The sequence below is a fragment of the Malaclemys terrapin genome, chromosome 1 (genome assembly GCF_027887155.1).
Source record: "Malaclemys terrapin pileata isolate rMalTer1 chromosome 1, rMalTer1.hap1, whole genome shotgun sequence".
Taxonomy (NCBI): Eukaryota; Metazoa; Chordata; order Testudines; family Emydidae; genus Malaclemys; species Malaclemys terrapin.
This window is the reverse complement of record NC_071505.1, coordinates 90,271,732-90,297,838: the sequence shown is the minus strand read 5'-3', so window position 1 is coordinate 90,297,838 and position 26,107 is coordinate 90,271,732.

Here is a 26,107-nt window from a genome sequence, read left to right as displayed (position 1 = left end):
CTTAGCAGGTAAGGGGGGGTGTGGGGGGAGGAGGCGCGGCCCAGGCTGGCCCCCGGCAGCTCCAGCCTGGGTCGGCTCGGGCCCTGGGGTGCCGGCCCCGGCCCGCCCAGCACTGCCGGCCCCCGGCGGCCCAGCGCAACCCCCAGCTATCCCGGACCGGCTCCCAGCTCCGCGACCCCGCGGCCCAGCGCGACCCCACGGCCCGGCGCACCCCCCCCCTACCCCGGACCGGCCCGCGGCCCCGCGCACCCCCCCCCTACCCCGGACCGGCCCGCGGCCCCGCGCACCTCCCCCGCTACCCCGGACCGGCCCGCGGCCCCGCGCACCTCCCCCCTGCTACCCCGGACCGGCCCGCGGCCCCGCGCACCTCCGCCCCGCTACCCCGGACCGGCCCGCGGCCCGGCGCACCTCCCCCGCTACCCCGGACCGGCCCGCGGCCCGGCGCACCCCCCCCGCTACCCCGGACCGGCCCGCGGCCCCGCGCACCCCCCCCGCTACCCCGGACCGGCCCGCGGCCCGGCGCACCCCCCCCGCTACCCCGGCCCGGCCCGCGGCCCCGCGCACCTCCCCCCCGCTACCCCGGACCGGTCTGCGGCCCCGCGCACCTCCGCCCCGCTATCCCGGACCGGCCCGCGGCCCGGCGCACCCCCCCGCTACCCCGGACCGGCCCTGCGGCCCGCCGCACCCCCCCGCTACCCCGGACCGGCTCCCGGCCCGGCACCGCGCCCCCGGCTCCCCGCACGGCACCATGCCCCCGGCCCCGCGACCCCGGCCCGGCCCCACACCGGCCCCGGCCAAAGAGGCCCCGCCGAGCCCTCCCTCCCTCCTGATTTTCCCGGACATGCCCGGCTTTTGGGGATTTCCCCCCGGACGGGGATTTGAACCCCCAAAAGCCGGACATGTCCGGGAAAATCCGGACCTATGGTAACCCTAGTCAGGAGCTGCTGGAGCGCTGCCAGGGGGAGCTGCGGGGCGAGGACCCCCAGAAACAGGCGGACCTGGAGGAGCTGAAGCAGGAGCTGGACAAGCAGATGGACGAGTTCCTGACGGCCTATGGGCAGAGCTTTAAAGTGAAGAAGGCCGAGTGGTTGGGCCTGCCCATGGGTCGGGAGGTGGTTCCTGGCAGTGGTGGGTGCGGGTATCGGAGTAGGCATCAGGGCGAGTGTAGTTGTGGTGGGGCTGGAGGAAGCAGTGGCCGTTGGAGTTCTGGCTGGGGGCTTTGGCCTGATGCGGGGGGAGGGTTGGGCAGCTGGGTGGGCCCCAGTTTTGATGGTAGGTGGCCTCGAGCAAGACAGGCACCAACACCCTAGATCAGGGGGATGAGCGGGAGAGCAGGGCAGGGAGTTCAGATCAGGAGCCCCTTCTGTGGAGGGACACACAGCGGGAAGGAACCATCACACCTCACTCTGGTAAAGGGTCTGTGCCAGCCCTCAGCACTGGGAACCTCTGTATGCAAGGGGATAGATAGGTAGATAGATAGATAGATGGGGCATGTGGGGATAGATAGATAGATAGATAGATAGGGTGTATGGGAATAGATAGATAGATTAGATAGATGAGGGGGTGGATGGGGGTAGATAGATGAGAAGGTTGTGTGGGGATAGATAGATGAGAAGGTTGTGTGGGGATAGATAGATAGATAGATATGAGGGGGTGTAGGGGGATAGATGGATAGAGGGTGTGTGTGGGGATAGATAGATAGATAGATAGATTAGATAGAGGTGGTGTATTGGGAAGAACAGGGAGAAGGTGAGTGTCCAAAAGGACACATAGGTTGATTGATTTACAGCGGGGTCACCGAGATCAGAATCCAGCCCTGACCACATCGACGTCAGTCAATAAATAACCCAGTCCTGGCTCCTGCGCCCCGAGCTACCCCCTGCATCGCTCAGTGACAAATTTAATTGGTTTTCATTTTCAACAAGTAGGAGAAAAATTGATTTTCATATTTTGTGTTTGTTTTAAAGATTTTCTCCTCCCCTGATACAGTCCGTATGTGTAGAGGGGACAATTTTGGGTGATTCCCCTCATTTCCCCACTGATTTGAAAACAATACAAAGGGGTTAGGGAGGTCTGAAAGCCCAAATCCCAGTCCGACAGTTTTCAGTTCATTCTCACCCCAGGTCCACCCGCCATTGGCCAATTGCACTAGGGGGCCAGGAGGGGGCACCACAAAGGGGGCACGAGTGGGGGTTGACAGCAGCAAGCAGGGTCCTGGAGGAATTAGGAGAAGGTGGTGAGTGGGGGAAGGGGGGCTCCCAGTTCAGAGGGGATCCCATCCCCACCCCTACCCTTTTCCCTCTCCCACCACAGATGGCGGAGATGGCAGAGATGAGAGAGAAGGCAAACAGAGGAGCAGTAGAAGCTGCCAGGAGGGAATATGGACTATTTGTGAAGCAGTTGGTGAGTGCAGAGGGGCTGCGGGTCGGGAGTAAGGGGCACCGACAGGACTGACGGGGGGCAGGGCTGGGCTAGCAGGGGGCTGTAGGTTGGAGTTGAGGGGGCTACAGGTGTGTGAGGCCGAAGTTCCCCCTGTGGCTGGGTAATGCTAGTTCCCGTCCCTCATGGACGATCTCGCCCCCCTCCCGGCAGGACCGTGGCCACCAGAGCATGAGCTGCTGTCTGAGAGTGAAGCCCCTGGAGATGAAGCGACGCCAGGAGGGGAAACGCCAGGAGCTGCTGAAATGCTGCCGGGGAGAGCTGCGGAGCGAGGACCCCCAGAAACAGGCGGCCCTGGAGGAGCTGAAGCAGGAGCTGGACAAGCAGATGGACGAGTTCCTGTCGGCCTACGGGCAGCGCTTTAAAGTGAAGAAGGCCGAGTGGTTGGGCCTGTACATTGGGCCATCGCCAGCTGCCACCGAGCGCCGGGTACGGGCTCGCCTCCACTGGCCCGCGCACCTGCCAATCAGCAAACGGCTCCGGCCCATTGGCTGCCCCTTCAGGAGGTGGGATGGGGGAAGCAAGAGATTCTGGGACTTGTAGTTTTATGTAGCCAGTGGAGGAGAAGGGGGAGCTATGGCGCTTATGGGGGGGGGTGTCGAGTAGTTGGACCAGAGCCCTGGGGTAGCAGGGGGCTCCGGGGGCTATTTAAAGTGCCGGGGCTCCAGCTACCTCTGCTGCCTTGGTCCTCTAAATAGCCGCGAGAGCCCCACAGCTTCCCCAGGGCTCCGGCAGCTATTTAAAGGGCCAAGGTGGTAGAAGCAGGGGGGCCCCTGCCCTACCTGCAGCCAGCCCCTGCTGCACCCCCTGCCCTGCCTCCAGCCCTGCACCCCTTGCCCCCACCAGCCCGTCTACAGCCAGCCCCTGCCTGCAGCCAGCCCCTGCTGCACCCCCTACCCTGCCTCCAGTGCCGCACCGCCTGCCCTGCCCGCAGCCAGCCCCAAACCCCTTGCCCTGCCTCCAGGCAGACCCTATCTCCAGTCAGCCCCTGCCCTGCCTCCAGCTAGCAATGTATGTAATATACAATTTTTATTTTATTTATATAGTTATGGAAAGTAAATAATACATGGAAGAAATAAAAGGGCGTTTTTTACGTGTGTTTTTTTTTTAGTCATCCCTGTCGGTGCCCCGCCTAAAATGTTCAAATTGGGCCCGCACTTCCTAAAGCCAGCCCTGCATACAATAATGGCAAAGTTCTTGGTTCAGGCTTGTAGCAGTGATAGAATAAACTGCAGGTTCAAATCAAGTCTCTGGAGTACATCCACAGCTGGGATGGGTCATTCAGTCCTTTGTATAGAGCTTCCTTTTATAGCAAAGTCCCTCCAGAAGTATGAAGCAGGATTGAAGACAAGATGGAGACGAGGCATCAGCCTTTTATAGTCTCTTGCCGTGTGGTCTTTGCTTTCTTTGTCCCAAGGACACTCTATCCAGCATGTGGCATAGAAAAACCTTAGAGTTCTGTCCATAGGCAGGTCCCTGCATGCCTTGCTGAGTCACAAGGTGTATCTACCTTCTCTCAATGGATCAATTGTATAGCTCATGGTCCTCAGTGGGCCATCAAGCAGGCTAGACAGAACTAACACCAACTTGTCTGGGGTGTTCCCCGGAAGCATAGCACAAGTTTGAAATACAGACAGTATAGAGCCAATATTCATAATGTCAACTACAAAACTGATACACATATACAGATAGCATAATTATAATCAGCCAATCAGAACCTCTCCATAGACCCCTTCCATGACAACCTTTATACAATATTGGCTGCAAATATATAACAGTGGTCACAACGGTAATCTATACAGTTACAGATTATGTCAATAGCATCACAGGAGGTGACACGGCATCAGTGAGACTGCTATTGGAATACTGCATCCAGTTTTGGTGTCCTCCTTTGAAAAAGATATTGTGAAATTGGAGCTGGGGCAGCAAAGAGCCACCAAATGTTCTGAGGGCTGGAGAAAAATGCCTTCTAGTGAGCGATTGAAAGAGCTCAACCTCTTTAGCTTATCAAAAGAAGCTGGAAAGGTGACTTCATTGAAGTGTTGAAGTGACTTAATGGAGAGAAAAGATTGGGTATTAAAGGGCTCTTTAATCGAGCAGAGAAAGGCAGAACAAGACCCAGTGGCTGGAAGGTGAAAAGAGACAAATTCATATTACAAATAAAGCACAGATATTCAACAGCGAGAATGATTCACCACAGGAACAAACTACCAAGGAAAGTGGTGGATTCGCCCTCTCTTGCTGTCATTTAATGAAGACTAGATGCCTTTCTGGAATGTGTTTGCCCCCAAAGTAGCTATTGTGTCATACAGGAGGCCTGTGACATGCAGGGGGTCAGATTAGATGCTCTAATGGTCTCTTCTGGCCATCAAGTCTACTAATTTCTGAAAAACCGAGTGTAGCATTGGAACAGCGTCTGAGGTTTTACTGTCTAGTCGGCTTGCTTCCTAGAATGAACACGCCTTGAGTGGGGTGATCCACAGGGAGTAGCTCAAAGCTCCCAGGTGCCTGGCCAGGGGCAGGACATTAGCCCAGCAAGGGAGGGGCATGGCAGTGACATCACAAAGGCCTTTTGCAGGACCTCAGACTATTGGTCAAAGGTGGTGACCTCACAGAGAGATGCTGACATCAGCCAGGCAGGACAGAGGCGAGTGGCCCGGGAAACCTCAGAGACTCCTGTGGCTTTGCTTCAGCAAGTCTCTGTCTCGAGGTCTCTCTTTGAGGACTGAGAGAACATTCGGGTTCACGTACGTGAGCGGCAGGAGGAACCCCTGTCAAGTTTTCTCCTTCCCTTTTTGTGATTGAACTAGAAAGCAGACGTCCCTGTGTAGAAGGTAAGAGCCTCCTCGAGGTTTGAAACCTGTTCAGTCTGATCCATCGGGTGAGAGTTGAATTCTAGGCATGGAAAACACGAGCTGGAGGAGGCAGAATTTTATTCCGCACCTGGGATTTTGTCCCTTAGAATCACTGGTGACATTGGGATTTGTCCTTTTTGTTTCACCTTTTCCTCCAGCCCTCCCTCCTTTCTTTTCTTCTCTTGCTTCTTTTGTCCTTTCCCCTGTTCCCCTCCCAACACCAGGGTGTGTGTGTTTGTGTGTCGCGGGGGAGTGCTCTGCAGCTCCCACTGTGGGAGGTCCACCCAAAAATGTGGGGCTGAAATAGTGCCCCGGCAGTGATCCCCACCAGGAGCGTAGGTGTGTGGGGGTGTGTGTGCAGGGGAAACAGCCACTTCCCCTCAGCACATTTTCCAAAAGTGGCGCCTTAGTCAGGGGTTACCATGGCGCCAGTGGGCGGGGCCCACGCTTGGCTCTGAAGCTTGGCCTGCCCGGCCAGCGCTCACCTCCTGCACGCAAATTCAAGATCCGATGGTTAGTTTGAAAATCAGGGCTCTTGGGTCCTAGTCCCAACTCTGCCACTGACTGGCTGTGTGACCTAAGACAAGTCAATTCTCCTTTCTCAACCTTAGCTTCTCCGTCTTTCAAGTAGGGATAATAATGATCCGCTCCTACTTACCTCACGGTGGGTGGAGGATGGAGATCCATTGGCGAGTGTCACTAGGAGGAGTGCATAATATGAGGTGTCCTATCACATTTACTCAGATCAGATTGTGACATAATAGAATAGCTGAAATAGTTTATTTTATTTGTATTTTTTTATTTTGAAATTGATAAGAGCAGCAACTACTTAGCTCAGACTGAAGCATCTTATCTAATTTTCGAGATCTAAGGGTCTCCTCTTGGTGTGCGAGGAGACAATTTAACACACTGTGACAAACAGGAGATGCTTTTGTTTTGCAACAAAATATTTTTGCAAAGACCTTTCATCCCACTTGTTATGAGTTCAAGAAACAAACTGGTTTAGTCTGAATGGGATTTTCTGACAGAAACGGTTTCAATGATTCCTGGGCTCTATCCCTGCCCAGGGGTGAAAGGAACTTAAAGGATTTACCATTACGCCAGAGTCCTGAGCGGAGGTGTGGCCTCAACTGGAGGAGGCGGGGCCTTTCAAGATTTAAAGGCCCAGGGCTCCGGCTGTGGCTGGGAGCCCCAGGGTCTTTAAATCACCCCAGACCTACCAGCTGCAGAGGCGGCTGGGAGCCCCGGGGCTCAGGGGCGAATTAAAGGACCCAGGGCTCCAGCCACCGCGGCGCTCTGGGCCCTTTAAATCACCACGGGAGCCTGGCTGCCGGAGCTCCGGCAGTGCTTTAAAGGGCCTGGGGCTCCCCGCAGCGGCTGGAGCCCTGGGCCCTTTAAATCACCACCGCGGAAGCCAGTCCAGTCCGGCACGGCGTACTGGCTCTTGCTGGTACGCTGTACCGGACCGGACTGGCTTACTTTCCCCTCTGCCGCGCTTCTGCGGGGTTTGTTGTCCATTAGAACAGGAGTCAGGACTGGTGGCTTCTCTTTCTGGCTCTGCCACCGCCTTGCTGTCTAGGCGCGGTGCTCGGCAGGGGCTGGGGCTGGGGGCGCGGGGCCGGCGCAGTGCTGGGCCGGCGGTGCGGGCACTTGGCAAGGGGCCGGCGCGGTGCTGGGCTGGGGGCCGGGGGCCGGTGCGGTGCTCGGCCGGGGCCTGGGGCCGGCGCGGTGCTGGGCGGGGCCGGCGCAGTGCTGGACCGGGGGCCGGGGCCGGCGCAGTGCTCAGACGGGGGCCGGGCCGGGGGAGGGCGCAGTGCTCGGACGGGGGCTGGTGCGGTGCTGGGCCGGGGTCCGTGGCAGGGGCGCAGGGCCGGCGCGGTGCTGGGCCAGCGGTGCGGGCACTTATCCGGGGGCCAGCGCGGTGCTGGGCCGGGTGCCGGGGCCGGCACGGTGCTCGGCCGGGGGCCGTGCCGGGGGCCGGCGCTTTGCTGGACCGGGGGCCGTGCCAGGGGCTGGCGCAGTGCTGGGCCCGGGGCCGTGCCGGGGGCCGGCGCGGTGCTGGGCCGGGAGCTGTGCCGGGGGCTGGCGCCTGCTCGGCCGGGGGCTGGCGCGGTGCTCGGCCGGGGGCGGGGGCACTTAGCAGGGGGCCTGCGCCCGAGGGCCCGAGCCGGGCGGGAGATGCCAGGGCCAGAGCCTCTTGGCCTGGGCCGGCCGGCCACCGGAGGGAACTGCTCGGCCAGGGGGGCCGGACTGGGCCGCGCTGCACCCCGCCCCAGCCTACCTGCTGCCTCCCTGTTTCAGGCTTCCCGCGAACATTTGATTCGCGGGAAGCAGGGGAGGGGGAGGAGCAGGGGCCGGAGCGTTCAGGGGAGGGGGCAGAGTTGGGGCGGGGCTGGGGGTGGGGAAGGGGCGGAGTTGGGGCGGGGCCCCATGGAGTGGCCTCCTTTTTAAATATTAAAATATGGTAACCCTACTAGTGAGCATGGACTTGTCAAGAACAAATCATTCCAAACCAATCCTAGCTCCTTCTTTGGCAGGGTTATAGGCCTAGGGGAGGTGGGTGAACAGTAGATGTGATCTCTCTTGGTGTTTCTAAGGCTTTTGACACAGTCCCATGGGACATTCTCACAAGCGAACGAGGGAAATGTGGTCTAGATGTAATCAGTGAAATGTGAGTGCAGAGCTGGTTGAAAGCCTAGACTCCAAGAGCCCTTCTCCATGTCTGGCTGTCCAACGGCGAGGGTGTACCTAGTGGGTCCGGCAGGGATCAGTCCGGGGGCCGGTAGTATTCAATATTTTCCTTCAGGATTTGGAAAATGGAGTGGAGAGCATGCTTCTACAATTTGCAAATGACACCAAGCACTTTGGAGCACAGGATTGGAATTCAAAACGCCCTTAACAAATTGGAGACTTGGTCTTCTTGAGCCAGACTCCATGGTTGGCCCCCTCTCTATAGACTGGGCTGAAGTGAAACCCCAGAGCCAAACCCTCCTCCTCCTGGGCAGTGCGCTCCCACCTTCAATGGGCAGATGCTGCTTAGCGCTGTCAGAGCAGCTTTTGTTGGGGGCTTCTCCCAGCACTTTCCAATAGTGGGAAAGTATGAAATCCTCGTTTGACTGCTGGGGACAGAGCCAGAGAGGGGGGAACAATTTGCTCAAAGTCCCACAGGAAAAGGAAAACACCCAGCAGTGGAACCAACAGGAAACCCAGCAATGGAACTCAGGAGTCCTGGCTCCCAGTTCCCTGGTCCAGTCACTCCAGCGGAGCACACTCCCTCTCAAAGGTAGAGGGAGTGGACATGGGGGCCTGGTTGAAATTGCCAGCTGTGGGAGGGAGTGTGCAGCAGTGGTTAGCGAAGGGGCCTGGAAAGAAGGCCTGCTGGGTCCCATCCATTCTTCTGACACTTGGTGTGACCCTGTGCCAGTAGCTTCCCCTCCCAGGCCTGGTTCTCATCAGTAGGGTTGGGGTCGCAGTCCCAACAGCCCAGGGGGGTCGGGAGGCTCCAGGAAAGTGTGTAAAGTGCTGGGATGTCGGGATCCCGGACAAGCTGTCACCCCTGCACTAGGGCGGTGTTCTGCACCCCCTGCTGCTGGCCGAGTTTCTCTGTCCCTTGGCAATAAGACGGACTCTTGTTTTCACAGCCAGCCGATCGCCCTGTGCCATCACCCTGCCTGCTTCCTGGGCAGGGTAACTCCTCAGCTCACCACCACCCTCTCCAGCCTGCCTTGGGCTTGGAGAGTGAGGAGAAGGGCGAGGGACGACCCTGAACATCCTCCATCCATCTCTCCGTCACCAGAGCAAGTGAGTGGCATTAGGGTTCCTCGGGGGCATCCCCTGTCTGTCTGGGGAGAGGCAGAAAAAGGGGGAGAGAATCTCTCCCAAAGGAGATTGGATTTGCAAACAGCCCCCAGGACCCCCTCGCTCTCAGACCGGGAAGGGGCTTCTCCAAAGCCGTCTCCAGTGTGTTTGGCAAGGTCCCAGCAATGGGGCTCCCAGCCCTTCCCTTGTGGGAGACTGTTCCCCAGGCTGAGAGTCTGTGAGCTGGGCCAGACCCAGTGAGCTGCTGAGCATGGAAATCAATGGGAACCGAGGGGGCCCTGGCCTTGCTATGCCTAGGGACTTTGAAGCGGGGAATGGTTTCCCAGGAGAAGTCTGGACTCCTGGATTCAGGGCCGGGTTTAGCAAGTGCGGGGCCCAATTCCTGGGGCGGCACTTCGGATTGCCGGCTGGGGGAGGTGGCCCCGCGGGGCTGCCGTACTCTGGACAGCGCTCTGGCCAGGAATGCAGGGCCACGGGGCTTGCCGCGCTCCGGCCGGTGCTCTGGCCAGGGGAGCGGGGCCCCCGAAGACGAATGCCGCTGGGGTGAGTGCGCGGGGCCCTCTTAGGCACGGGGCCCAATTCTGGGGAATCGGGCGAATCGGCCTAAAGCCTGCCCTGCCTGGGTTCTGTTCCTTCTCTAGCCTGGGCGGAGGGTGGGGGGGTGTGAGTGTGGTCTGGGGTGGCAGGAGGGAGCTGCTTGTCCAAAGTGACCAGTGTCTTTGTGACTGACCCCAGTGCTCGAAAAGGACGAGACTCCCTGGTTCTTGCAGCCCCAGCGATGACGAGGGGGAGCGTTGAGGGGGAGCAGATCATGCAATGAACTCCTGCCAGTGGGGGTAGCTTGCCCTCCCTGCACCCCTGTGGGGGGAGCAGGAGCTGCTCTGGCTGGAGCAGGGATTGGGAGGGACCAAACAGGCTGGTTAGTGAGAGGCTGCCTTGACCCCAGACTCACGCCTGCTCCCTGCTGGGTTCCAGGATGGCCAGGCTCCTGAGGATGTTCAGGAAGAAGGCTCTGCAGGTGGCCCCAGAGCCTGAGGGAAGCAGCTACCATCTTCCCCAGGAGCGAAGCGGCCCCTCCGTCCCCGCTGGAGGGGAAGAAGCTCCCGGCCGCGCCAGGAGGTGGAAGTGCCCAGCCTTCTGGCAGAGGAAACCCACTCCCGGCACAGGCGCCGAGGTGGGAGCATCACCTCCCAGGCCAAAATGGAGCTGGGCCAGGCTGCGGCTGGGCAGGCAGGACCCAGCCCAGGGGCGGAACCGGACAGGGTGGCTCTGGGGCTTGTTGTTGTGTGGGCAGCAGCGGCCCCAGGAGCCCAGCCCCAACTTCCAACAGGGGGCATCGCCCTGCTCGGTCAGGGAGGACCTTCCAGCCTCCCCAGGGCAGGAGGTGGAGGATCCCTCTGCCAGCCCCAGCAGCTCGGGCCGCTCCCCATCCGACAGCAGCAGCGCCTGCGACTCGGACAGCAGCCTGGCCGACGGACGCTTCTGCTTTGCTCTAGGTGAGGAGCCAGGCTGGGCTCGGGGAGGGGTGAGGAGGGGGCTGTGAACACTCTGGGCTCAGGCCCTTGAGCAGTGCTATGGGGGCGGGTCTCCAGCCCAGGTGTCTGGCCTGAGACATGTGAACTCCACGGACACTAGATGCTGCCACTTTGGTCCTTGGTGCTCCATTGGGCGGGGGTGGGGGGAGGCACCTCCAAGGGAGTCCAGGTCAGTGGGGAGGGTCTCTTTGCTATGGGCTCCTGGAGGAGTTGGGGGCTGATGCCATCACTGAGAGGGGGGAGTGTGGGGCCCAATCTGCCCTATGTCCCGGAGGTGGGAAGGGGACACATTGTCCCACCATGCCCCTGTCCTTCCCCCGAGTGGCAGCAGGAGTCACCTTGTCCCCTTCTCTCCCTGGTGCAGCGTCCGCCAGGAACTCCGAGGACAACGAGGAGAAAGAAGAACGGGTAGACTTGATAACAGAGGAGGCTGCTCTCATGAACATCCGAGAGCAGCTCCATGCCCGAGAAAAGGTACAAACGTTCCCCAGCTGTGCTGGAACTGAGATTGTCCTGCTCCTTCCCAGCATCCCGACCCCTTGCAGAAGGTCTTGGCTCTAATGGGGACCTTTCTCCTTCATGATCTGGGACCCCCAAGATGGGAGTGTTTGTCACACACCAGCCAGGGTCTCCTCCCCCCACAGGCACTGTCCTAGTTCCTGACCCTGATTGTGGAGGAGTTGTGGGTGATTTGAACAATAGGCAGATCCCCACTATCCCCCATTCAGGCCTAAGTCCTGCAGCTGGTGTGGCTGGGGCAGGGAGGTCCCTGGCTAACTGTCTCTCTCTCCCCTAACCCCACTCCTGGTGGGCGCAGGACGAGGCGCAGCAGCTCGTGTTCCTGCACGCCATCTATCCCGCGTGCCTCGCTGCCCAGCAGAGAGGGGACTGCACATTGGAGCCACACTGCTCGAAGGCGGCTGTGGCGGAGAGGATTGTGGTGAGTGAGACACGGCGCCCGGGAGCTGGAGGGTGGACAGAGATATGGGAGGGGTAGGGGTCTCCCCGGGCCAAGGGTTGGGGGATGGCTGGTGCTGGAGGGCAGCTGAGGACAGGGATTGCTGGGGCTGAAGATTGGGGAGAGGAGACGGGAGAACTAGTGGGCAGGAATCGGAGGAGCGGGAGGCAGCTGGGGGGATCCTGCTGGCTGTGTAATCTCCTCCTTGGGGAGTGCCAGTGAGGCCCGAATCTCACACGCTCCTTTGTCTCCTTTGCATCTCACAGGAGCTCATTGAGGAGCTTCCTCCTAACTCTCCACCCGGCGCCGTCCTGGCCAACTCCTTCATTGCTGTGGCCAACCTCAGGTACCGAGACCCCCCCATCCGGTTTCCCTAACCCCGGTGCTGCTCAGTCCTATGGCTGGGAGTCACTGCCCCTCCCACTCCCAGCTCACCTCCCAAGGGTGGCTCCTCTGGCAGAGGTGGCAGGAAGGGTCACTCCCTCTCCTGGCTGCTCTGTTCTTTTCACTCCAGTCACATTGCAATGGCTTTGGGGTGAGGCTGACTCCCAGGATCAGATACAGGAGGGGCAGCAGGGTCCAGGGAACAGGCGCCATTCCTGCCCTGCCACTGTCGGTCTGGGAAACCTTGGCCTTATCATTCCCTGGCTCAGTGCCTCAGTTTCCATTCTCGCCAGCCTCTGCCTATTTCCCTGCAGTTTCACATCCGTGTTGGTGCCAGTCCCACCCCCGCACTGCACAGTCTAATACCGGCTCCTGTCTCTTGCCAGCACCATGACACCTGCCCTGGAGCCGGAGCTGGAGACCCACCTCCTCCGAGCCACCCTGCACGCAGTCTTCACCCTGGGCACGCAGACGGACACCAACCAAGTCCAGGTAGATCAGCCAGCTGTTATCCTGCCCGAATCCTTGCTAATTGCCTGCAGTGGGATGTGAATGAGAGAGGCCAGGATATGTGTTTGGGGGTCTCACCAGTGCTTCCCAGAGACCCCTCTTCCCATCCTGTGGCAGGTGTAGCCCCAGTTTCCCTAAACTCTGACCCATGGCTCTCCCTTGCTTTGCAGGATCTGCATAGGGTCATACCAGACCTTCTGGACGCCATGCTGGGGAACCTGCTGGCAAAGACCCCAGACACGGACAAGCTCCACTACATCTTGGAGGTGAGCCCGATGAGGGGGTGGGGGCAATTTTACCTTAACTCTTAGATCCATTTTCCAGTCTGTCCTCCTAGCTGGGCCCCCAGTGGCCATCCTTGGTCAGGGCAGTCAGTGCAATGCAGGGTCAGGCCTTTCCTCCTTGAAGGACAGAGGAAGGAGCTGGGACTTCAAGCCAGAGCTCTGCCTGCTTGTGTTGAGCACTAACCACAGGGCCCCCGGCTGGCTTGGGGAGTGAGAGTCTGAACCCCTCCTGGGAGATCCAGAAGATGGTCCTCAGAGACGAGCCACAGCCTCATTCCTAGAGAAACAGGAGGGCCCCAGAGAATCAGCCCTTGTCTCTGACGGGCCCCGAGATTCCTGGGGGGATTGTGCTCACACTCAGTCCCTTCACCCAGCCAAAGACTTGAGAGCCAGGGAGGGGGGAGGGGTCTGTCTCCTTCCTGGGGAGCTGTTCAGGAATCAGGAGTTCAGGGAGGATGGGACCAGCCCCGACACTGAGCATTGTCCCAATCTAGAGAGACAATGACAAGTTGTGACCTGCAGGATACAAGCATCGTCCTGGGGGCAAGAGTCCCCTTCTAAAGCTCTGCAGTCAATGAATCTGATATTCCACCCCCACTGCATGCAATGTCTCAGCCCCCTTGGGATGGGGGGGGCCATTAGCACTACACATGCACCCCCTCATCAATCCTGAGCTGCCTCCTTTCCCCACAGCACATTAACTACTGGACCGTGTCCAGGGTGCCACGAGAGAGAGCCAGGGCCATCAGGAGCAGCGCGGCCCTGCTCACGTCCGTCATCACCCTCCCTGACTTTGACGTAAGTGGCCTCTGAGCCCAGCTTCCTGACTCCAGGCGTAGGGGGGCCGGCTCCAACGGGCTGGAGGATCTGCTGCTGCAGGGGCTGTGGGCTAGGAGTGTTCCTCTTGGGGAGGCAGAATCAGTGCAGAGAATGAGCCTGGCTTGAGTCAAGTTCTTCTTGTCCTGGTTAAGTGGCGACTCTCGCTTGTAAGGAGACCATGCTCCAGGTTCTTGCCTTCCAGTCATCCTGGAGCAGCTGGGGAAGCAAATCCTCCTGGAGGGCCCTGCCCACATCCCTGTTCTCCGGGCTCCCTTGCGGGCAGAGATAACTAAGGATCCAGCTCTATCTCCTATCCTCTAGCATCTCCTGCAGAGGGGCTTAGGGGAAGGAGAGTCCTGGCCCAGGCGGGGATTGGGAGCTGACAGGAAAATGCTGATGGAGTCCCCTCTCCCTCTCCCTTCCATTAGAACTCAGCCGAATTCCCCAGGATGGGCCACCACGTGGCGCAGTTGGCTCTGTTCGTCGGTGACCCAGATGAGGACATCAGCCGGCAGGCCAGGGAGGGGGTTTACCGGCTCTACCAGCTCCTGCTGCGCCAGAGGGGTAAGGAACCCGGCTAGACGAGTGAGACTGGGACCCCAGCCAATTTCTCTCCGAGTGACCCCGGCTGGCGGATCAGTCTCTCTCTATCTCTTTCTGTGTTCTCCACCACCCCCGCAGTTCTGTTGGGCTCTGCCCACTGTGCAGCCACCAATGGGATTGGAAGGACACAAGCCCTGCAACCAGAATGACCAATGTGTATGTGTCTCTCTCTTTCCCAGACCTGAACATCCATGAGGTCGAAGACCTTTGGTGCTGGGACTGGCACCAGGACAACAGGCTCCTCGGCTATAAGAACACCGCCAGGGTAGGGGAGGTAAGGACACTCTGCCAGGGCATGGCACAGCTCTGCAGGGCAGGTGGCTGCCTCCTGGAGCCATGCGACGGAGTTGCCGTTCTAGGCCAGGATTTGGAGCCTGGTTCAGGGCAATCTCCTGAAGCCTCACATCTGGTTGGTTTCAGGTTTTTGCCAAATTTTTCTCGGAGGGGCAGAGAAGATTCTTCCTGCAGACGGCAGTGCTGGCCATGCACGACCCCCTGCTGCGTGTCAGCCAGGCTGGGCTGCTCCTCACTTACTCCCTCCTGGGGCAAGCCGAGCAGCTGATGGGGAGCACGGTGAGCAGCTGCATTAGACTCAGGAGATTGGGGCGGGGCCCAGGCCTCATTCCCATCCTCTGGCCATTCGCCGGCCTGGCAGCAAGGCGACTGGTGGGGAATGAGAGTGAGAGCAGGTGCTCCTGGGAAGGGAGATGAATTCACCTCCATGAGCAGGAGGGAGCCAGCTTGTCCCCGGAGCAGCTCCAGCCCAGCTCTTTAGCAAGGCTAATGAATGACAAGCATTGCCTCAGCACGGACTTCTGTTCTTGGGAAGGGCAGCAGAGTCCTCTACGTGCCCTCTGCGAGCCTCTCCTGTCACCCGTGCCACCACCCAGAGTTGTTCCCGTCACTGGCAGTCTGGGAGGCCAAGGACTGAGGGGTGATGGCGACTGACCGGGCAGTTCTGAGGCACATGGGCGGGGGAAGCTCGTCCTGCTGCCGGCAGGGCTGGACTTGCTCTAGAGAGAACGGGAGGATTCAGTCAGCAGGGGCTGCTGATCTGCCCCATTCACCAGGGCTGCCATCCTGCGGCTTCAGCCTCAGTGGCTGGGATGACTTGGGGAAAGGTCTCAAGCTCCCCACATCCCACTTCACTGCTGCCAGAATCCCTCCACCCCCCCGCCCCGCTAGAGCCCCCTCCCTGCCCAACCTGGGTGGGGGTGAGGAGAGGGGTCAGAGAACTTGAGCAATGGATTGGAGGTGGAACAGCTGTCAGGGGCACTGGGTGGGAGGTGGCAGGAGCTCCCCCTACAAGGAGGTTGTTGGCACTGGAGGTCCCTTGAAAGGAAAACAAGACTCCATTCTGGGGGTCAGGAGGGGGACTTCATCCCTCAGAGGTGCGCGGGTGCTGGGTGGAATTGCTGCTGGTCCCAGGTGCCCTTAATTCCCCCTGATTCCACAGAGCAATCTGAGTCTCTGACAGGTCCTCGTTCCCTTGCAGCAGGAGGTCGTCACGGCCAACATAATGAAGCAACTTCATATCATCCGGCACTTGCGCCAAGTGCCGGAGGCGCTGCAGGAATTCTGCCTCCAAGGCCACCAGCAACTCCTGCTCCCTCTAAACGGGGAGTGTAGTGAGACTGAGTGTCCTCCCTCCGAGCAGGAGAGCGAGGGCCCCTCTACACGCCCCTTGGAGGGCAGAGCCTATATCGCCCCACCCCCCTTGCCTGTTGGCTGGCCACCGGGGCCTCTGGTAGACTCTGTTGCAACTGAGCGGCCTCCCTCCGAGCAGGAGAGCGAGGGCCCCTCTACACGCCCCTTGGATGGCAGAGCCTATATCGCCCCACCCCCCTCGCCTGTTGGCTGGCCACCGGGGCCTCTGGTAGACTCTGTTGCAACTGAGCGGCCTCCCTCCGAGCGGGAGAGCGAGGGCCCCCCTACAGGCCCCTTGGAGGGCGGAGTCTATATCGCCCCGCCCCCCTCGCCATAAGGACCGGGGCGTGGGGTCGGAAATATAAAAGGCCGGCCCTTCACCACAGTTGGGGGACAGCCTGCAACAGAGGAGGACACTTGGCCTGTTCTCCAGAGTCCCCTACCCCTAACCCCAGACATGGACGAGGACTGGCCCGGAGTACCCGCTGCGGTTTACCCCAAGGAGCCGGAAGAGGCCTGGAAGCCGCAGGTACCAAACCCCAGGGAGGCAGGAAGTAGCCCAGGGGCAGCCCGGGAGCTGCTGGCTGCAGAGCCAGGCGCGGCTCAGTCGGCGTGTTGCGGCTGGATCCCCGCCGACGCAGGGGCAACCAATCCTGCCCCCGCCAGCGCCTTGGGCTGGGACGCGGGGGAGGAGGGTGGGACCGCGTCCCCCTGCCACCCCACCCCGGGTGGCTGACCCCCTACACGGTGCAAGGAGGCTCTAGCCCAGGACAGGAACTGTTTGTTGGCTGGCCACCGGGGCCCCGCCCAGGCTAGAGCCAGCCCTGTCAAGTCTGTCAGTTTGCTGGCTGCCAGGGTTCCACCCAGGCCAAGGCCCGCCCTTGAAGTCTGGTTGTTTGTGGGGTGCTTGGGCCCCGCCCAGACCTAAGCCACCCCCGATACAGTGTGTTGAGGGGCTGACCACTTGAGCGACCTCAGCCCAGCAGCGCCGGCTCTACCATTTTTGCTGCCCCAAGCAAAAAAAAAAAAATACAACAGCACTCGGACCGCCAAAGTGAGCAAAATGAACCAAAACCCCCCCAACCACTTGGACTGCTGCCACCCGAACTGCCGAAGCAGAAAAAAAAACAACAACAACGCTCGGACTGCCGCCGCCCAAACTGCTGAAGTGCAAAAAACAAAAAAGTCGCCCGGCCTGTGCTGCCCCAAGAATGGACGGAATGCCGCCCCAGGCATGTGCTTCCTCCGCTGGTGCCTGGAGCCAGCCCCGCAGCCCAGGCCGCAGCCTGGTTGCGACAGCTGATCGCTGAGGTGGGGCGGCTGCTCCACCCCCATGCAAGAGGGCGCTAGAGTAGGCCAGAGCGGCTGCAGAGGCTGGTAGCCAATCAGAGAAGGGCCAACTGAGGCCAATCAGGGCCGAGATTAGAGCCAGCCAATCAGGACTAAGCTAGGCCCTATATAAAGGCTGCCCAGGCAAGCAGCAGGCAGTATCCCCCAGATGTTGATAGGAGAACGTCTGTTTTCAGAGCAGGAGACCAGCATCTCCGAAAGAGCAGTGCTGGGCAGGCTCAAGGGAGCATACTACAGCTCCGGCCCAAGACCTGCCAGACTGCGGGCCCTGATAGAAAGGGCCCAGAGGAGAAGTGGCCCAGGGACAGTTGGACAAGGGGAGAGCAGGGAGACTGCCACTAGAGGATCCCTGGGTTTGGACCCAGGATAGTTGGTGGGCCTGGGTCCCCCCCCGTTCCCTCTTGTACTGCACCTGGCCATGTGGTGGCTGAGTCAAACTGCAACCGGGCCTTGAGACAAGGGGCTAGACTTTAGGGGTTTTGGTTGGCCACTGAGGCATGTGCAAGGACTGTTGCTAACCTGCTTTCCCCCTCCCCGCCGGAAGGAGATGAGGATGGATTAGGGGGCACTGCTGGAGGGAAGTGGCCTGAAGAAGGACACCGTCAAGCGGACTAGGCAGATTGTGCCACATGGAGAGACCAAAATGGTGGAGAAAAGAGACTTCTATTGGAGGGCCTGGGTGGCTCGGCTTGCCGAACAGCAGAGGGAGTTGTTCTGGCTGCTGTGGAGGTCGGCACCCAGACCAAACAAGAGATCCGGCACCGAGGGCGAGAGGCCAGGAACGCTGAACTGCTTCGCCTGTAGGTGATAGGGACACTAAAGGAGGAAGTGTCCCTCCTGGGAGGGGGCAGAGAGGCCCTACCCAGAAAAGGCACCCCCTGTGAGAGTAACGGGGGCCCCCAGCTTGTTGGGTCTGTGGGGAGCCAGGGCACCTGAAGAGAGAGTGCCCCTACAGGACTCCCAAGGCCCGGGCCAGCCCAGAAGGAAGGGCTAAGGCCCAAACAAGCAGGAGTAGGGATGTGGCAGGGGGATGACCCAGAAAGTGCTTCCACTGCCACCAACGGGGACATCTAAAGAGGCACTGCCCCCTGAGGCAGAAAGGGGGAGTATCTGAGACAAGGGCTCGGTCGGAGACTCCACCCAGAGAAGAGGTGGTGAAGACGGAGGCCCCTAGAGAGAAAGGGGCTGGGGCAGAGAGGCCCCACCGAAATGAGGAAACCCACATAGGAGCCAGGAGGGCCCATGTGGGAACCCAAACAGAAGTAGGAACCCACGTAGGACCAGGGCGTTCAACAGTGGGAACCCAGACCCTACAGCTGGGAAGCAGCTGGCTCCAGACTTTGGAGGGCCTACAAGAGGAAAGGGATGCCCTGCATGCCCCACTACGAAGGAAGCTGGGGTGATAGGGACCCCTTTCCTCCCCTCCCCCGTGAGCATTTTTTAAGGGGGAGGGTTTGTGGTGGGATGGCTGCCCCACCCCCATGGGAGAGGGAACTAGACTAGGCCAGAATGGCTGTGCAAGCCGTCAGCCAATCAGGGAAGGGCCTACGGAGAGCCAATCAGGGCCAAGATTAGAGCCAGCCAATCAGGGCTAGGCTAGGCCCTCTATAATGGCTGCCCAGGAGAGCAGCAGGTAGTCTGTCTCAGAATTTCATGGGGGAAGGTCTGTCTCCAGAGCAGGAGACCAGCATCTCGGGCTGGGCAGTACTGCATCTGGCCATCCGATGGCCGAGACAAATTGTAACCGGCCCTTGAGACAAGGGGCTAGACTTTGGGGGTTGCAGTTGGCCACTGAGGCAGGTGCAAGGACTGTTGCTAACCCCCGCCCCTGGAATGGGGTGAGGATGGACTAATGGGCACTGCTGGAGGGGCAGTGGCCTGCAGGGCAGTGTCAAGCAGAGAGCAACGCGGCTCCAGATGCCAACGGAGGACAAGATACGGATGGGACGCTGCCAGCAGAGGGTGTTCCCCATGGACTGAGCTAATTCCCAGAGTGACCAGCAGGAGGCGCCATGCTGGTGAGTCCCAACCCTGTCAAAACCGCCTAGCCCTATTGTGGGCCCACTGCTACCCTGCAGACTCTGGTCAGGACCAGACTGGGGCAGCTGGAGTGGCCTCCCTCTGATTGGGAGAGCGAGAAGGGGAAATGGAGCCCCCTGGCACTCACAGAAACTCTCTCCCCTCTCTGTGGAGCTGGTTTCTTCCCTTTGCCCCCCAAATTCCTTCATATGGGGCAGGACCTCTTTCTCTTGCACCCACTCCCCTCCCCCCTTTCCTTGGTCTACCCCCCTTATTCCCGCTGCGCCCAGGCAGAGCTCTCCCTGCCCCATATGGTGCAGAAAAGCCCTTGTGTCAGGGCCACAGCCCCACTGGAGCTCGGAAAGCTCCACTTTTGAGGAGGTGGGGGTGGGACAGAGGCTCAGGGCTAGCTTCACCTTCTGCCCTTTATTCTCCCCTTGGCCCTTCTATGGGGTCTCTGGGTGTGACAGGAATAGGAGCCTCCTTCCAGCTGTCTTTCAGGCCCTGGGATCTGGCACAGCCTCCCAGACGGGCGCTTCCTGTAGCTGAGCCACGTCAGGGAGCAGTGGGGACAGGTCACCTCGTCCCAGCAATGCCAGCTTTCAAAGAGGCTTAGATGGAAGACCCCAGTCCCTCATTCAGGTAAGAGCCATTTACTTCTTGGGGCGTGTGGGTCTCTTGGGGGAGAAATGGCATCCCCGATGCATAGCCTGTCTGGGAGCTCTCCCTGTCCCTGGATCCCAGCCCTGGTACAGAGCCCTATTTCTCATCATGATATCCTCATTTTATTCTCAGAGGTGGTGTCCAGGATCCTGGAGACTGTTTCCTGCTGCAGGAGGCTTGAGCGGGGAGAGATCACTCACTGTCACGACCCAGGGGTCTCCAACCCGGGTCTGCAGGGTTCATGGGAGCAGCCACACTCCAACCCTCCACCTTGAAGCCTGCTGAAAATTGCTTACCTTGGACCCATGAAGTTCAGCCCCAGTTTGAGGCTCCACTCATGAGGTCCTATTGGAGGAGTCCCAGGAAAGCTCACTGGCCCCCTGGCCCTGCGTAAGACAGCAGCAGGAACACGAAGCTGACTGAACACCAGGCCTGCTCCCGGTTCTGGACCGTGCGCTGCCTGGTTCTGCTGCCGCTCCCCTGGCTTGATTTCCTGGCAACTGAGTTGTGGTGGTGATAGCAAGTTTGTCTTTTGCTGCTGATCTTCCAGTATCCTGACCTGGCTGACTCTCCACTCCTGTCATGTGAGTGTGGACTCTGGATCTGACCAGTAGGTCTGGCTGCACTTGACCCAGCCGTGACATTGACTTTGGTACAATTTCTCCATTGCCCCTTTCTGATCTCCAGCAAGATACACCAGTCCCTTGGCTCCCAAAGTCCCAGTTGCCCGTTATTCAAGGGCTGAGGGGTAGTGCTTGTATCGCCCCACCCCAGCTGCTTTTCCTAGGGGAATCTCCCTAGAGCGGAGGAGAAATCTGCTCTTTTCTTAGGATCAGTCCCACCCTGGCCTCAGCTCGGCTACTTTGTTTACCTGGGGTCAGGCACCACTTTTGAAGCCCTTAGCGTGGGGGTGGAGGTGGGAGCAGAGGCTGAAGCTCCAGCAGTTTCCACCAAAGAACACCCCCCTGTCTTTCTATGGTCCGGCTAGGGCTCCCCATCCATCCTGGAGCTGAACACCAGATGGGAGCTGATGGATTGTCCTTGGTGGGCCATGTTCTTGTGTGTGGTGAGAGGGCGAGGAGCAGATGCACCACGCCTGGCCAGGACCGGGCTAAACAGCCTGTAATGCTAGGTGAGTCAAACCAGGGCCACAATACAGACACCCTGGGCATCCATGGGGACTGAATCTGGGCCCTTCACTACCAAGAGCACAACTGGTTCCAACTTGAGCCATGACGCTGGTGACCCCTGCCAGCCCCTCTGAGGTGGGTCAGTATTATCCCTGTTCGCTGGGGCATAGGGATAGAAAGCAACTGGCTGCAAAGTCACACACGACGTCCCTGACAGACAGGAAGGAAGCATGGGCCTGATACCAGTCCAGCTCCAACCGCTAGACTCCACCCACTTCCAAAGTCCGAGAACCCAGGAGCCCTGACTCTGACACTAGGCCTTAAATGACAAGACCAACCTGCCTCCCACTCAGGAAGCCATAGAAGGGACCATCTGCTGAGCTCCCCTTGGCAATGCCGCTGTCAGAGACCATTGCTAGTGGGTGCCAAGTGCCTGAGCAGGGAACTGCTTGAGAGCCTCCTAGAGACTCGCAGGTGTTTGACTGTGACCCTCAGGGAGCCGTGGCAAGAGACTCTCCGGCTCTAACAAAGGGTTTCTGTTCTCCTAGACAGTCAGCCAGTGATGCTAGTTTGCAGAATGTGGAAGAGCCCTTTGGCGAGGCATTGGAGGATTCACCATGAAGGTGGCAGCGGTGGCAGTGCCTGGGGTCCCTATGGGCCAAGCCTCAACTCCTGCCAATCCAGGCTAATCTCCCCTGCTTTCAGCAGCGCTTGGCTTTAGCTGCTGGGCCTGTGAGCCTAGACCAGGGGTCTCAAACTCAAATGACCACGAGGGCCGGCTGAGGACTAGTTCATTGGCCCGAGGGCCGCATCACTGACACCCCCCCCCCCCCTCGCTGTCCCCAGTCCTACCCCCAGAGGGGACAGGAGGAGTGTGGCAGGGGCTCAGGGCGGGGAGAGGGAGAGGTGAGGTAGGGGGTCGGGGTGCAGTAGGGGGCTCTGGGCAGGGGGTTGGGGTGCAGGAGGGAGTGTGGTGTGTGGCAGAGGGTTGGGGTTCAGACGGGGCTCAGGGCAGGGGGTGGAGGATGCAGAAGGGGGCTCAGGAGAGGAAGTTGGGGTGCAGGAAGGATGTAGGATGTGGCAGGAGGTTGAGGGCAGGGAGTTGGGGTGCAGCAGGGGGTTGAGGTGCAGGCAGGGGGCTCAGGGCAGGGAGTTGGAGGGGTGAGGTAGGGGGTTGGGGTGCAGTAGGGGGCTCTAGGCAGGGGGTTGGGGTGAAGGGGGCAGGAGGGAGTGCGAGGTGTGGCAGAGGGTTGGGGTGCAGGCAGGGGGCTCACGGCAGGGGGTTGGGGTGCAGGATGGCATTGGCCTGTGGCCTGGAGCCGCTTACCTAGAGAAATAGCCCCGCAGGCCGCGTGTTGGAGACCCCTGGCCTAGACAGAGCACTCAGGTATTTCCATCAGCCTGCTCAATGCAAATGCAGCCACCCAAAGAAGTGAAGAAGAATGGAAGTGAAAGAGTAAAGCTGGACCATCCGGTGAGCTGCTGCAATCAAGTGAGCAGAGCCGGGGAGAGAAGAGGGAGAACTCGAAGGTGGCTGGTGGCAGTAGGGAGGAGAAGCAGTTTGGGAGCCAGGAGAGGAGAAATAAATAGTTAATGACAAATGCTGCCGGCTTTCTCTTGTGTGGTGAAGGGTTGAAAAGGGGTCTCTTTACTATCAGGCTAAACTTTAAAATAGCTGTGTATGGGGGCGGGGGGTGGGGTCTATAAAGGTAAGAGGTCACTCTAGGGGCTTGAAGTCCCAGATTCTGGGGCTATTGCAACTCCCTCAGGTGGTAGCAGTAGTGAGCGCTTGTCCTCCTTTTCTGGACTAGCCACCAGATAAAGGACACGATACATGTGGCCAAGGAAAGAGAGAGGCAGTGTTGCCTGTTAACATGGATCTTGTGGGGGAGCACGGCAGGTTACTTTGGACTAGGTAGGAACCACATGTCTCCAAACCTGCACCTCCTGAGGCTCCAGAGACTTCGCTCCCGATCCCAGAGCGTCCTCAGAGTCCTATAGTGCCAAATGGAATCTGGCCTCTCCCCCCACCTCAGCAGTCCAGAAAAAGTTATTTGTAGACATGTTCTCTGTCCTCTCCTGCCACACTCCCCTGTTGGCGACTAATGCAGTCACAGAGTCCAGGCTCGGATATTAGGAAACACTATTTTACTAGGAGGGTGGTGAAGCACTGGAATGGGTTCCCTAGGGAGGTGGTGGAATCTTCCATCCTTAGAGGTTTTTAAGGTCAGGCCTGACAAAGCCCTGGCTGGGATGATTTAGTTGGGGATTGGTCCTGCTTTGAGCAGGGGGTTGGACTAAATGACCTCCTGAGGTCTCTTCCAACCCTGATATTATATGATGTCTCTGTCCCTCTTTTATACTCTCTTTCAGTTGCTAGAAAGATCGTTGCTGTGTCATGGGGGTCAGGCAAGCCCATGGGTCAGGCAGTACCCCACTGACTAAGTGCCCTCTCTAAGGAGGCTCTCAGAGTGGATTCTTCCTGATGGGCCATCAACACCTTTCTGGCCCTCCTTTGTTTCTACTGTAAAGCTGGCTGTGGGTGTCTCCCAACCTCACAACATATTTCAGAAATGCACAGAGCATAACTTCCCATACAATGACAGCACATCCAATCCAACAGGTTATTAATGTTCAACAAATCCAGACATTTTACATACCACCTCACAAGGCATGCATAATACAAAACATCTCATAATCATATCACAGTGGTGAATACTGTGTGCTACTGAGGGATACAGGGTTCCAGAGTGTCAGTGTATCATGACCAATGGCAGTAAAAGCCCAAAGGAGATGCTCTCCTGGAACAGGCTTTGGTGACAGTAAGGCCCCACTGAGAACTTCAGTGTGACTCTGCAGCTGTTACCCACCTGTCCCACGCCAGCATCAGCTGCAACTCAGTGCTTTTTGAGTGGCTTCATGCTGGCTGCATGCCTAGACAGCAGATAAAATCTGCTAAATCTTTTCTTTCCCAGAAAGAGCCATTCCCATGTTTTCTGATTTTCATTACTACTTTTCTGGCTTTGATGATTGGACTTCTGCATTCAGTTATTGCTTTTCTGATATTGATTACTGGTTTTCTGTCTTTCACTTTGGGGTACAGTATTTTGACTTTGATATCTGGTTTTCTGACTTGCGTTGCTGGTTTTGACTCTTTGCCTACTGGTTTTCTTATTTCAAATACTTATTTTTTATTGTTGGCTTTCAGACATTAATTCCCGATAACTTGCTTTGATTACTGTTTTTCTGACTTTGATAAATGCTGGTTTTCTATTTTTGACCATTGGTTTTCTGGCATTAATTATTAGTGTGTTGATTTTGTTAAGTGATTGTGTGATTTATTTCACTGCTTTTCTGGTTTCAATCATTTGGTTTTCTGATTACAATGAGTAGTTTTCTTCTTTTCATTATTTCTTTTTGGTCTCCAATTGTTGGCTTGATGAGTTTGATTTTTTTTGGCTTTCTGTGTCTTCTGTGACTGCTTTTCTAGAACCAACTATTGGGTTTTCTGAATTCAGTTATTGCTTTTATATCTTTGATTACTGGCATTGAGTTATTGTTTGAAATTATGTTTTCTCTCTTCATTTTGTCAATTTTTCTCTCTTCAATGATCAGTTTCCACTGAATGTTGTCTGGGATCCCTTTAGTGTCAGTGGCATTTATTTTGCATTGCCAATCTTGATTGGTCACATGTGCAGGGATGGTTTGTTCAAGATGGAAAAATGTTGCCCGCTCTCTCTTTCTTTCTCTTTCTGCATCTCAGATGTTCATTCAGGTTGCGAAGGAGGTTGGAGGGACCTGCAATCTGGCCCCAATCCAGGTGGGTCCTTGTTTCCCATCACCCCCCATAGGAGGATATAATGCTTGTTCCACTCCCCACCAGTCCTGTTATCCCACCTGATTCTTACTATTCCTATTTACTGTCTCTATTGCCAGAGCACCTCAGAGCCCCCGTCCTAGACCCAGACCCCATTGTGCCAGATGCTGGACAAACCCCAAAGAAACAGCCAGTCCATTGTTCTCCCTCCACGCCCACGTCACGCCCAGGGTCTCAGTGTCCGTGGCTGGGTTGGACAACAGCCTCCAGCTCTGGTCTCTTCTCTGTGCCCCCAGCCCCAGTGTGACCCTTCTCCTGTGCTCTCTGTTGCAGCGCCTGGACCTGTTGCTGTGAGACTGGCAGCTCTCTGGAGCCTACGGCGCGGACGCGGGGCAGGAGTATCTTGGAGAAATCACACAGGTGATCAGATACCACGTGTGTTCATGGAAACAGCAAACTTTGGGGCGGAGCTGAACGTTTCCACAGTGGGTCTGATTCCCTGCTGACGGGCACAAATGTTGCTTTGACTCCCGCAGGACCTGGAGGTCTCTGCTGAGCAGCCCCTGGTGTTGGAAGCCCTGAGGGCGAGCAGCACCCGGTGCTCTCTATTGCCCCACCCTGGCACTCAGTTCACCAGGAGCAGGGCAGGGACACCAGATGAGAAGATGAGGGTCTCTTACCCCCTCTCACCCCCTGTTCTGCTCCCTCAGTCCCCACCCCCTCCTGCACTGCCCCCACCCTCTTCCCTGCCCCCATCCCCCCCCTCTCCAGAGCTAGCACCAGTTTGTCTGGGATGTCACCCAGCAGCATAGCATAAGTTTGAAACACAGACAGAGCCAATACTCACAACTTCAACTACAGAATTGATACACACATATAGACAGCATAATCATAACCCATAAACCATAACCTTGTCTTAGACACCCCATTTGACCCCCTTTATACAAGATCTGGGTGCCACTACAGGACCTTGGTTGCAACACTGATCTGTATGGTCCCAGATTATATCAATAACGTCACAGGGGGTTGGGGACCAGTTCGGAGGTGATAGCGAGGAGCAGATCCTGTACGAATGTGGAGAAGGTGGTGACTGTGGGGGGGCTCCAAGTTCAGAGATGGGCCCATCCCATCCGCACCCCCAACCCCGTTCCCTCTCCCCACACAGATGGCTGAGGCGTTTGCAGTGATGAGACAGGAGTTAAACAGGAGAGCAGTAGAAGCCACCAGGAGGGAATATGACCGAGTGCAGAGGGGCTGCGGATTGGGAGTGAGGGG